Below are 10,561 nucleotides of genomic sequence, written 5' to 3'. Positions count from 1 at the left end.
TACAGTTTATTTCTTCATTTTGCACCTGCATTTTTTTAATGCCTCCTTGATGTCTCTCTGTCTATGTCTACAGAAGCTCCTTCTTCAAAACGTTGCATGACGCAGCTAAAACCACCCACTGTGTCTAAAAGTCTAATTAATTTTAATTTAATCATGTAAGGATTTCTTTTCTAAGTACACAGGTTGCTTTATGAACTTGGATTAAAGAGGGAATGAGCTGGCCCATTACTAGAGTATTAATACAATGTCAATTCAATGGTATCTACTCAAGCATCCCACAGGGGGCGGGGGGAAGAACTTTTGAATACAGACTACTCAATCCATATGTCTTAAAAACGTGGGCTAGGTATGAGGGAGGTCAGCCAGAATTAACGAAAAATTTGAATTGTAGTGTAATGCTCAAGAAAGAACACTGGCAACTTGGAATCTTTCAATATACTTTATTTATTTACTTATCTATTTCTTTATTTAGAGATAGGATCTGGCACCATCCCCCAGGCTGGAGTGCAGTGGCACAATCTCCACTCACTGCAACCTCCCGCCTCCGGGGTTCAAGAGATTCTCATGCCTCAGTCTCCCGAGTAGCTGGAAGTACTGGAGCTCGCCACCATGCCAGCTAATTTTTGTAATTTTAGTAGACACAGGGTTTCCCCATGTTGGCCAGGCTGGTCTCGAACTCCTGACCTCAGGTGATCCGCCTGCCTCAGCCTCCCAAAGTGTTGGGATTACAGGCGTGATCTACCACGCCCAGCCTAACTATACTTTAGTTGCAGAGATGATGATGTTCTGAACTGCTAAGCTTTCCCTTCATTTAAATAATATGCAGGCCAGATATTCTGCTAACTTTTCTATGAAAGACTCTTAAAAAATGAGGTAAAAAATGAGGACATGGCCAATTATTTTGTTCCAATGACCAAAGTGTGCTGCAAGGGAGGAAATGCAACAAATATGAAAACTGGGGCTGGGAATGTTGGAAAGGATGTAGCAGGCACCTGTTGGTCCCCACTATTCTCTTCTTTCTTGCTAGCAGGGCCCTGATTTGGTTTGGGCTGCAGAGTAGTACCCAGTCACCTCAAATGAATCAAGACTGACTGAAGTCAATTATGACTATCTCATATTCTTCATATGTTGAGTGGTCTCAGGGTGAGCTGACGTTCCATTTCTGGGCAATGAAAAGGAGAAGTCTGCTGATGTCTTCTCAGAAAGATTTTTCTCCCTGCTAACAAAGATACGTGTGGATAGAGTACTTTATCTTGAGCACCCTTTGTTCTTGCTCTGGTCATTGCCTTATGATAACACAATAGAGCAGCTGCAGTCATGTCATGCTTGTGAGTGAAAAGTTAGGAGAGTGGAAAAGACATTCATTTGTCCATTCAGCAGGTATTTACTATGGCCAGGTCTTCTAGACTTTGGGGAATACATTAATAAATAAAACAGACGAAGTCTTACATTGGACATTTATCCAGAGCCCTAATATTTTGGAGCAGAAGGGACATTAATGCCATTATTGCTTAAGACATTATAAATTAAATATTTTATTACTTTCAGCCCAAAGAATTCCAATGGACATAAAACATTTATTATTAATATTATTAAAAGTTTAATGAAGTGCCTATGCTTAGCTTAGGCACTTCATTAACCTTTTGGTAACTTCCACAGATTTCCAGCCTTGCAGATTTATTTGCATTCATTACTCTACATGCAGAATTTACCTACCCCATCCCTGCAAAAAAGAAGGCATGGTGGCCGGGCACAGTGGCTCAAGCCTATACTCCCAGCACTTTGGGAGGCCGAGGCGGGCGGATCACCTAAGGTCAGGAGATCGAGACCATCCTGGCTAACACGGTGACATCCCATCTCTACTAAAAGTACACAAATTAACTGGGTGTAGTTGCAGGTGACTGTAGTCCCAGCTACTGGGGAGGCTGAGGCAGGAGAATAGCTTGAACCCCGGAGGTGGAGGTTGCAGTGAGCCGAGATCGTGCCACTGCACTCCAACCTGGGTGAGAAAACAAGACTTAGTCTCAAAAAAAAAAAAAACAAAAAAACAAAAAAACGAAACAAACAAAACAAACAAAAAAACACCGGGCACAGTGCCTCATGCCTGTAATCCCAGCACTTTGGGAGGCCAACGCGGGCAGATCCCGCGGTCAGGAGATCGAGACCATCCTGGCAAACACGGTGAAACACCATCTCTACTAAAAATACAAAAAAATTAGCTGGGCGTGGTGGCGGGCACCTGTAGTCCCAGCTACTCGGGAGGCTGAGGCAGGAGAATGGCTTGAACCCGGGGGGCGGAGCTTGCAGTGAGCAGAGATCGCACCACAGCCCTCCAGCCTGGGCGACAGAGCGAGACTCCGTCTCAAAAAAAAAAAAAAAAAAAAAAAAGGCCGGGCGCGGTGGCTCACGCCTGTAATCCCAGCACTTTGGGAGGCCGAGGCAGGCGGATCACAAGGTCAGGAGATCGAGACCACAGTGAAACCCCGTCTCTACTAAAAATACAAAAAATGAGCCGGGCGCGGTGGCGGGCGCCTGTAGTCCCAGCTACTCAGGAGGCTGAGGCAGGAGAATGGCATGAACCCGGGGGGCGGAGCTTGCAGTGAGCGGAGATCACGCCACTGCACTCTAGCCTGGGCGACAGAGCCAGACTCCGTCTCAAAAAAAAAAAAAAAAAAAAAAGGAAGGCAAGGTGGTTTTGCATAGTAATCTGAACCAGAGAAAAGAAAGATGTGGAAAAGAAGGATAGAAAAGTGTCCATTATCCAACCCTCAGGGACACCCTGTAGAGAAGCAGGGGTTAATAAATGAAACCAAAAGCATTATGACAAGAGGCTTACAAGACAAACTGCATAGGCCAGGCACGGTGGTTCACGCCTGTAATCCCAGCACTTTGAGAGGCCGAGGCGGGCAGATCACCTGAGGTCGGGAGTTTCAGACCAGCCTGACCAACATGGTGAAAACCCATCTCTACTAAAAATACAAAAATTAGCCAGGAGTGGTGACATGTGCCTGTAATCCCAGCTAATCAGGAGGCTGAGGCAGGAGAATCGCTTGAACCCAGGAGATGGAGGTTGCAGTGAGCCGAGATCGAGCCACTGCAGGCCAGCCTGGGCAACAGGGTGACACTCCATCTCCAAAAAAAAAAAAAAAATTAACCAGGCATGGTGGTGGGTGCCTGTAATCCCAGCTACTCAGGAGGCTGAGGCAGGAGAATCACTTAAACCTGTGAGATGGAGGTTGCAGTGAGCCGAGATTGCACCATTGCATTTCAGCCTGGGTGACAGAACGAGATTTTGTCTCAAAAATAAATAAATAAATAAAGACAAACTGGCTGGGCGCGGTGGCTCAAGCCTGTAATCCCAGCACTTTGGGAGGCCGAGACGGGCGGATCACGAGGTCAGGAGATCGAGACCATCCTGACTAACATGGTGAAACCCCGTCTCTACTAAAAAATACAAAAAACTAGCCGGGCGAGGTGGCGGGCACCTGTAGTCCCTGCTACTCGGGAGGCTGAGGCAGGAGAATGGCGTGAACCCGGGAGGCGGAGCTTGCAGTGAGCTGAGATCCGGCCACTGCACTCCAGCCCGGGCGACAGAGCGAGACTCCGTCTCAAAAAAAAAAAAAAAAAAAAAAAAGACAAACTGCGTACACAATAGCACTATGGAGCTTAGGTGCCAAATTGCGGCTTAGAGAAGAGACAAGCATGTCCCCAGTCTCTGCACAGCACAGGATGGCATCTGGCAGGAATCTCAGCACCGCAGTGGAGCAGAAGTGCCAGGAAGTAGCGTTCCCACTGGAGATCCTGGCCACAGTGGCTATGTCGAAGAACCACAATACAATGGCTCCTAGTAATGAACTTCAGTAGCGATACAAAATTAGAACATGTATGGACTTGTTCCTGAGCACAAGTGAAACATTCATGAAATTAGAGATGAGCTGGGGTCCTACATATGTCAGGAAGGGATAATGAGGATGCTCAATTCAGGTCTTTTTTTTTTTTTTTTTTTTGAGACGGAGTCTCGCTCTGTCGCCCAGGCTGGAGTGCAGTGGCGCGATCTCGGCTCACTGCAAGCTCCGCCTCCCGGGTTCACGCCATTCTCCTGCCTCAGCCTCCCGAGTAGCTGGGACTACAGGCGCCCACAACCGCGCCCGGCTAATTTTTTGTATTTTTAGTAGAGACGGGGTTTCACCGTGGTCTCGATCTCCTGACCTTGTGATCCGCCCGCCTCGGCCTCCCAAAGTGCTGGGATTACAGGCGTGAGCCACCGCGCCCGGCCTCAATTCAGGTCTTACTAATGTTCCTGTGACCTTGTTTACACCCACTGGCTGTGAAGGCCAAGGATGTTCAGGTTACATTGCAATATTAAAATTGTGGAAAATGACTGCAGCTTCTCTTTCTTTCATTATTTTCTAACTTACAGATAGCTCTTCTCTGTTTCTTAATTAACAACTCCTCCAAAAAAAAAGTACATATATTCATTTGTTCAATTTTAGATTGTGAGTATCCCAAAAAGTTTAATCTTTTCCTAGGGAAGAGAAATAAAAATTTTAATTAAAAAGCACAGGTCAAAAGAAATTTAGATGAGGAGGATGCTATGGAAAATACTAGACATTTCTTAATGGTTAGAGGCTTGTAATGTCTGCTGGGTCACAGACCCCCTTTGAGACTCTGAGGACACCCTAAGCTTCTCTACAGGAAAAGTTCATTTGCAAGAGTACATCGGAAGCCCATTCACTACTCCCTAGCTTGGAAGCAGAAGGACCCTAGAATTAAAGCTCTTGCATCAGGTCTCTGGACTCTAGTATCCTTGGGAGGTAAGAATGTGATAAAAATGAAACAAAGTCCACGACTTTGACCTACCTGCTGGTCAGTTAGCATTGTGTGAATCCCTGACTACATCCCTAATCCTCATCAGAATCTAGCAAGTGTAGATGGATTCAGTGCTGACAAATCACCTTTCCAAGTAGGGTGCCTTGTGGACACAATTAATAGTTTCATGTTCCATTGAGTCCTACTGACAGCATGCTCTTCCAACCCATCTGACCACCATGATACTGAAGAACCGTAAAGAGTGACTAACACTTTCTACTCAGAGAAGTATCCTAATAATAGCTGTCTACACAAAAGGCATCATCAAACACTTTAGAAATGTTACCCATTTCGGCTGGGTGTGGTGGCTCACCCCTGTAATCCCAACACTTTGCGAGGCCGAGGAGGGCGGATCACTTGAGGTCAGGAATTGGAGACCAGCCTGGCCGACATGGTGAAACTCCATCTCTACTAAAGCAATACAAAAATTAGCTAGGCGTGGTGGCACGCCCCTGTAATCCCAGCTACTTTGGAGGCTGAGGAGGACAACTGCTTGAACCTCAGAGGTGGAGGTTGCAGTGAGCAGAGATCATGCCACCGCACTCCAGCCTGGGCGACAAGAGCGAAACTCCATCTCAAAAAAAAAAAAAGTTATCCCATTTCATCTTCACATGAGCTGTATGAGATTATAAAATATGACTCATTTTGTAGGTGAGAAAACTAAGGTTAAGTGACATGACCATGGTCACACACATAATAAGTGGCAAAACACATATCCCTGTCTTATGGACTGAATGCTCATGTGCTCCCCCTCATTCATATGTTGAAGCCCTAAACCCATAGTGTGATGGTATTAGAAAGTGAGCCTTTGGGAGGTCATTCTATTTAGATGAGGTGACAGATGTAGAGCCCCCATGATGGGATTAATGCCTTTTTAAGAATAGGAAGACCTGCCATCTTGCATTCCAGCATGTGTGCGCTTAATCTCAGCTGGTCCAGCCGAGACCCCCTGAGGACCAATGCTAGTCTCCCGCTCGGCCCCTTATCCGTTCCAACATGACGAAAGAAATGATCATGAACCAGGAAAAACTCCCCAAACTGCAGGCACGAATGCGCATTGGTGGGAAAGGAACTGCTCACAGAAAGAAGGTGGTTCATAGAGCAGCCACAGCAGATGATCAAAAACTTCAGTTCTCCTTAAAGAAGTGAGGGGTAAACAATATCTCTGGCATTGAAGAGGTGAATATGTTTACAAACCAAGGAACAGGGATCCACTTTAACCACCCTAAGGTTCAGATATCTCTGGCAGCCAACAGTTTCGCCATTATAAGCCATGCTGAGACAAAGCAGCTGACAGAAACGCTATCCAGCGTCTTAAACCAGCTTGGTACAGACAGTCCGACTGGTTTAAGGAGACTGGCCGAAGTTCTGCCCAAACAATCTGCAGGTGGAAAAGCACCACTTGCTCTGGAGAGGATGATGATGATGAAGTTCCAGAGCTTGTGGACAATTTGGATGAGGCTTCCAGGAATGAGGCAAACTGAATTGAGTCAACTTCTTAAGATAAAACTTGAAGAAGTTACTGGGAGCTGCTATTTTATAAGAAATGTTTGTTTATGGACCTGATAAAATCTAGATCTCTAATATCTTTAAGCCCAAGCCCCTTGGACACTGCAGCTCTTTTCAGTTTTTGCTTATACACAGTTCATTCTTTGCAGCTAATTAAACCAAAGAAACCTGGAAATAAAGTTTGAAACAAGGCTTAATAAAGTTCTTTGTGTAGAAAAAAAAAAAAGAACAGAAAAAGAAAGTAAAAGAAGAAGAGGAGGAGACCCAAAAGCTTCCTTTCTCTGCCATGTGAATATGTAATGAGAAGGCAGCTGTTAACAAACAGGGACAGGATCCTCACCAGATGCTGAATCTGCTGGCACCTTGATTTTTATTTATTTATTTATTTTTATTTTTATTTATTTATTTATTTATTTTGAGATGGAGTTTCACTCTGTAGCCAGGCTAAAGTGCAGTGCAACCTCACTGCAACCTCCACCTCCCTCCACCTCCCGGGTTCAGCCTCCCAAGTAGCTGGGACTACAGACATGTGCCACCACGCCCAGCTGATTTTTGTATTTTTAGTATGGACAGGGTTTCACCATGTTGGCCAAGACGGTCTTGATCTCTTGACCTCGTGATCCGCCCACCTTGGCCTCCCAAAGTGCTGGGATTACAGGCGTGAGCCACCATGCCCGGCCTGGCACCTTGATCATAATCAGCCTCCAGAACTGTGAGAAATACATGTCTGTTGTTAAGCCACCCAGTCTGTGGTATTTTGTTATGGCAGCCTAAACAGACTGAGGCACCCGGGATGGACGCACTTGTGTTTTTTACCTCCGTGTTTTTTGCATGCCAACTAATACAAATGTTATACTTTGTAATCTAAGTCCCAAGTGTCAACCCTAAATCTGAAAGGTTAATAGAAGCTCAACATAAATACTCCTAAATCTCCTGAAATTATTTCAATTAAATAAGACTGGCTTTTGAGAGACATTAAAATGTACTGACATTGAAAGAAAAAAAATGTGTCTTTTCACTTAATTGTTAAAATCACCCCATCTATATCCTGCCCACATAATTCTCAACTAATAATAGCCTATTTCACTCAGTGTCAGCAAAGAATACAGAATGCTGTAATCCACATGCATGTTATTTTGTTGCACATGCCTGAAAACTATAATTAGCAGATATTTTCTTCAAACATCAAGTCAAACATTTTTGAGAGTTTTTTCTTGCTTACAGAAAATTCAGGAGCAAACAGCTTGGAAAAATGTTTTTTATAAAAAGACAAGGAAAACAATCCCTGTTCTATCTTACATGATGATTTGACTTTGAATCTGTCACCATATTTACTAATTCTTTTAAAATTACATCTGAAAATGTGTGACTTGAAGCAAAGAATATACCATCATGATGCAAATGTCAAAGAAAACACATCGAAAAAGATGAAAGCAAGTGAAGGCCATAGAAGTCCCTAAAAAATGACTGATTGGGTTTAAAGATATGAAAATCACTGGTGACCTTAGCAAGAAGCATTTGTTATTGATGAACGCAAAGGTACAATTGCAGTGGGTTAAAAAAAATTAGGGCACCTCCATATACAATGGATTACTCTGCAGTGGCTAAACAGATTGAGGTGCATCTATAAGTGCAAAGCTAGAAATATATCTATGAGGAAAGCAAGTTTGCCAAACAACATGAATAGCATGATTTGCAAAAGTAAAATTATCAGTGTATAAAAATATATGTAGATATAGATGGAGCCTTATTTGTATATTTGTAAATGCATGAGAGAATTGTCTAAAAGGACACATATTTGTACCAGAGGCCTTCTGAGGCCCCAGATTGCATACCCTCAGTCCATCTCTTGATTTCAGCCATAGCTGCGTAGGTGGTTCCACACATGCTCTGACTGTAGTGGTGATGTCCCACTGAAAGAGCATGCCGGTGGTCTTTTCATACTCTGCCTTGGGGGCTCCTCAAGGAAGCCCACTTAGCCTTGCATACAAGAGCCACCTAGGAAAAGTGAGTGAGCAACACTCAACCAATGTAGAATGAGAGCTAATGTATAAATTCCCCAGCCCCACCACAGCCTTCAAGTGGACAAGTCTGGGAGTCATCCTGTATACTTTTTAAAATTGCAGTAAAATATACACAACATAAATTTACCATTGTAATCTTTTTTTTTTTTTTTTTAGACAGAGTCTCCCTCTGTCACCTAGGTTGGAGTGCCATGGTGCCATCTCGGCTCACTGCAGCCTCCACCTCCCAGGTTCAAGCAATTCTCCTGCCTCAGCCTCCCCAGTAGCTGGGACTGTAGGCACGTGCTGCCATGCCCGGCTAATTTTTGTATTTTTAGTAGTGATGGAGTTTCACGATGTTGGCCAGGATGGTCTTGATCTCCTGACCTCAGGATCTGCCCACCTAGACCTCCCAAAGTGCTGGGATTACAGGCATGAGCCACCACACCCAGCTATTACTTTCAAAGGCTGAATAATATTCCATTGTATGTATATATCAACTTTTGTTCATACATTCATCTGCTGAGGGGGCATTTGGCTTTTCCACATTTTGAATATTGTGAATAACGCTGCTATGAACATGGCGTACAAGTATCTGAGTCCCAACTTTAAATTCTTTGGGGTATATACTGTGGAGTGAAAATGCTGGGTCATATGCTAATTCTAAGTTTATTGTGTTTGCTTGTTTTTAACATGCTCCATGGAAAAACTATTTTATTTTATTTTATTTTATTTATTATTATTATTTTTTTTTGAGACAGAGTCTCGCTCTGTCGCCCAGGCTGGAGTGCAGTGGCCGGATCTCGGCTCACTGCAAGCTCCGCCTTCCGGGTTCACACCATTCTCCTGCCTCAGCCTCCTGAGTAGCTGGGTCTACAGGCGCCTGCCACCATGCCCGGCTAGTTTTTTTTATTTTTTAGTAGAGACAGGGTTTCCCCACATTAGCCAGGATGGTCTCGATCTCCTGACCTCGTGATCCACCTGCCTCTGCCTCTCAAAGTGCTGGGATTACGGGTATGAGCCACCGCGCCCAGCCCTATGTTATTTTATTTTTTTAGTAAGTTTAACTTTCACAAGTCCTGGTGGAATTGAACCTCAGAATTTTGATGATATGCCCCTATGTTGCCGCCTCCTGCTTCTCTCCCTCTCTCTCTTGCTCCCTGTGACTTTCACATGGTCTAACTGCACCTAAGTCCTCAAGTCCCTGTCTCAGGCTCTACTTTTTGGGGAACCCAAGCTAGGACAACACCCACCTATAAGGGTGATCACCTCTGATAATTAGGATTAGAGAGAAGGAAACGTTTACTCTTAAAACTTTCGTACCTGTATCACTTTGTAGTCTTTTCAAGTTTTTATGATCGTAAGAAGTCAAAGTCACAGCATTATTCTCTTCTGTGAAACAAACATAAGTGATTACTCCAAAACAAACCACAGACTGATCATTCTTACGAATTTGTGCCATTACAGTAAGTCATAGAGTTTTAGAGGTTAATTTTTTAAAGGTTCTTAAATTATTGATCCTGGATGGTGCTTGTATTAGTCTGTTCTCACATTGCTATAAAGAAACACCTGAAACTGGGTAATTCATAAAGAACATAAGTTTAATTGGCTCACAGGTCTGCAGGCTGTACAGGAAAAATGAAGCTGGTATCCGCTTAGCTCTGGGGAGGCCTCAGGAAACTTTCAATCATGGTGCAAGGCAAAGAGGGAGCAAGGTGTCTCACATGATGCAGAAGGAAGAGAGGACAGAGGTGTTACACACTTTTACACAACAAGATCTTGCAAGAACTCACTTTCAGGAGAACAGAAAACAAGGGGATAATGCTAAACTATTCATAAAGGATCAACCTCGATGAGCCAGTCACCTCCCACCAGGCCCCACCTCCAATGCTGAGGATTACAATTGAACATGAGATTTGGGCAGGAACACAGATCCAAACCATATCAATTCTCTTGTCCTTTAGACTAAGCTAGCAGACTCTGGACTAAGTCACCTGGAGATTTAGGTATTTATGTTCTCCCCTCCATACAGTTTCAGGATATTTTATTCATTCAAAAACCCTAAAAGCTCACATGATAGACCAGGTGATTTCTTTTATTTATTTATTTATTTACTTATTTTTCTTTTTTGAGACGGGGTCTCACTTTGTCGCCCAGGCTGGAGTGCAGTGGCACAATCT

General features: G+C 43.9%; 1 pseudogene; it reads left to right on the top strand.

Annotated features, from left to right (window-relative positions):
• The first annotated feature begins 5,865 nt into the window (after positions 1 to 5,865).
• On the top strand, positions 5,866 to 6,353 carry LOC102138548 (transcription factor BTF3 pseudogene; annotated as a pseudogene).
• Positions 6,354 to 10,561: the final 4,208 nt, after the last annotated feature.

This window comes from Macaca fascicularis, chromosome 15 (genome assembly GCF_037993035.2).
Source record: "Macaca fascicularis isolate 582-1 chromosome 15, T2T-MFA8v1.1".
NCBI classification, from domain to species: Eukaryota; Metazoa; Chordata; class Mammalia; order Primates; family Cercopithecidae; genus Macaca; species Macaca fascicularis.
This window is presented reverse-complemented; position numbering and strand designations above follow the sequence as displayed.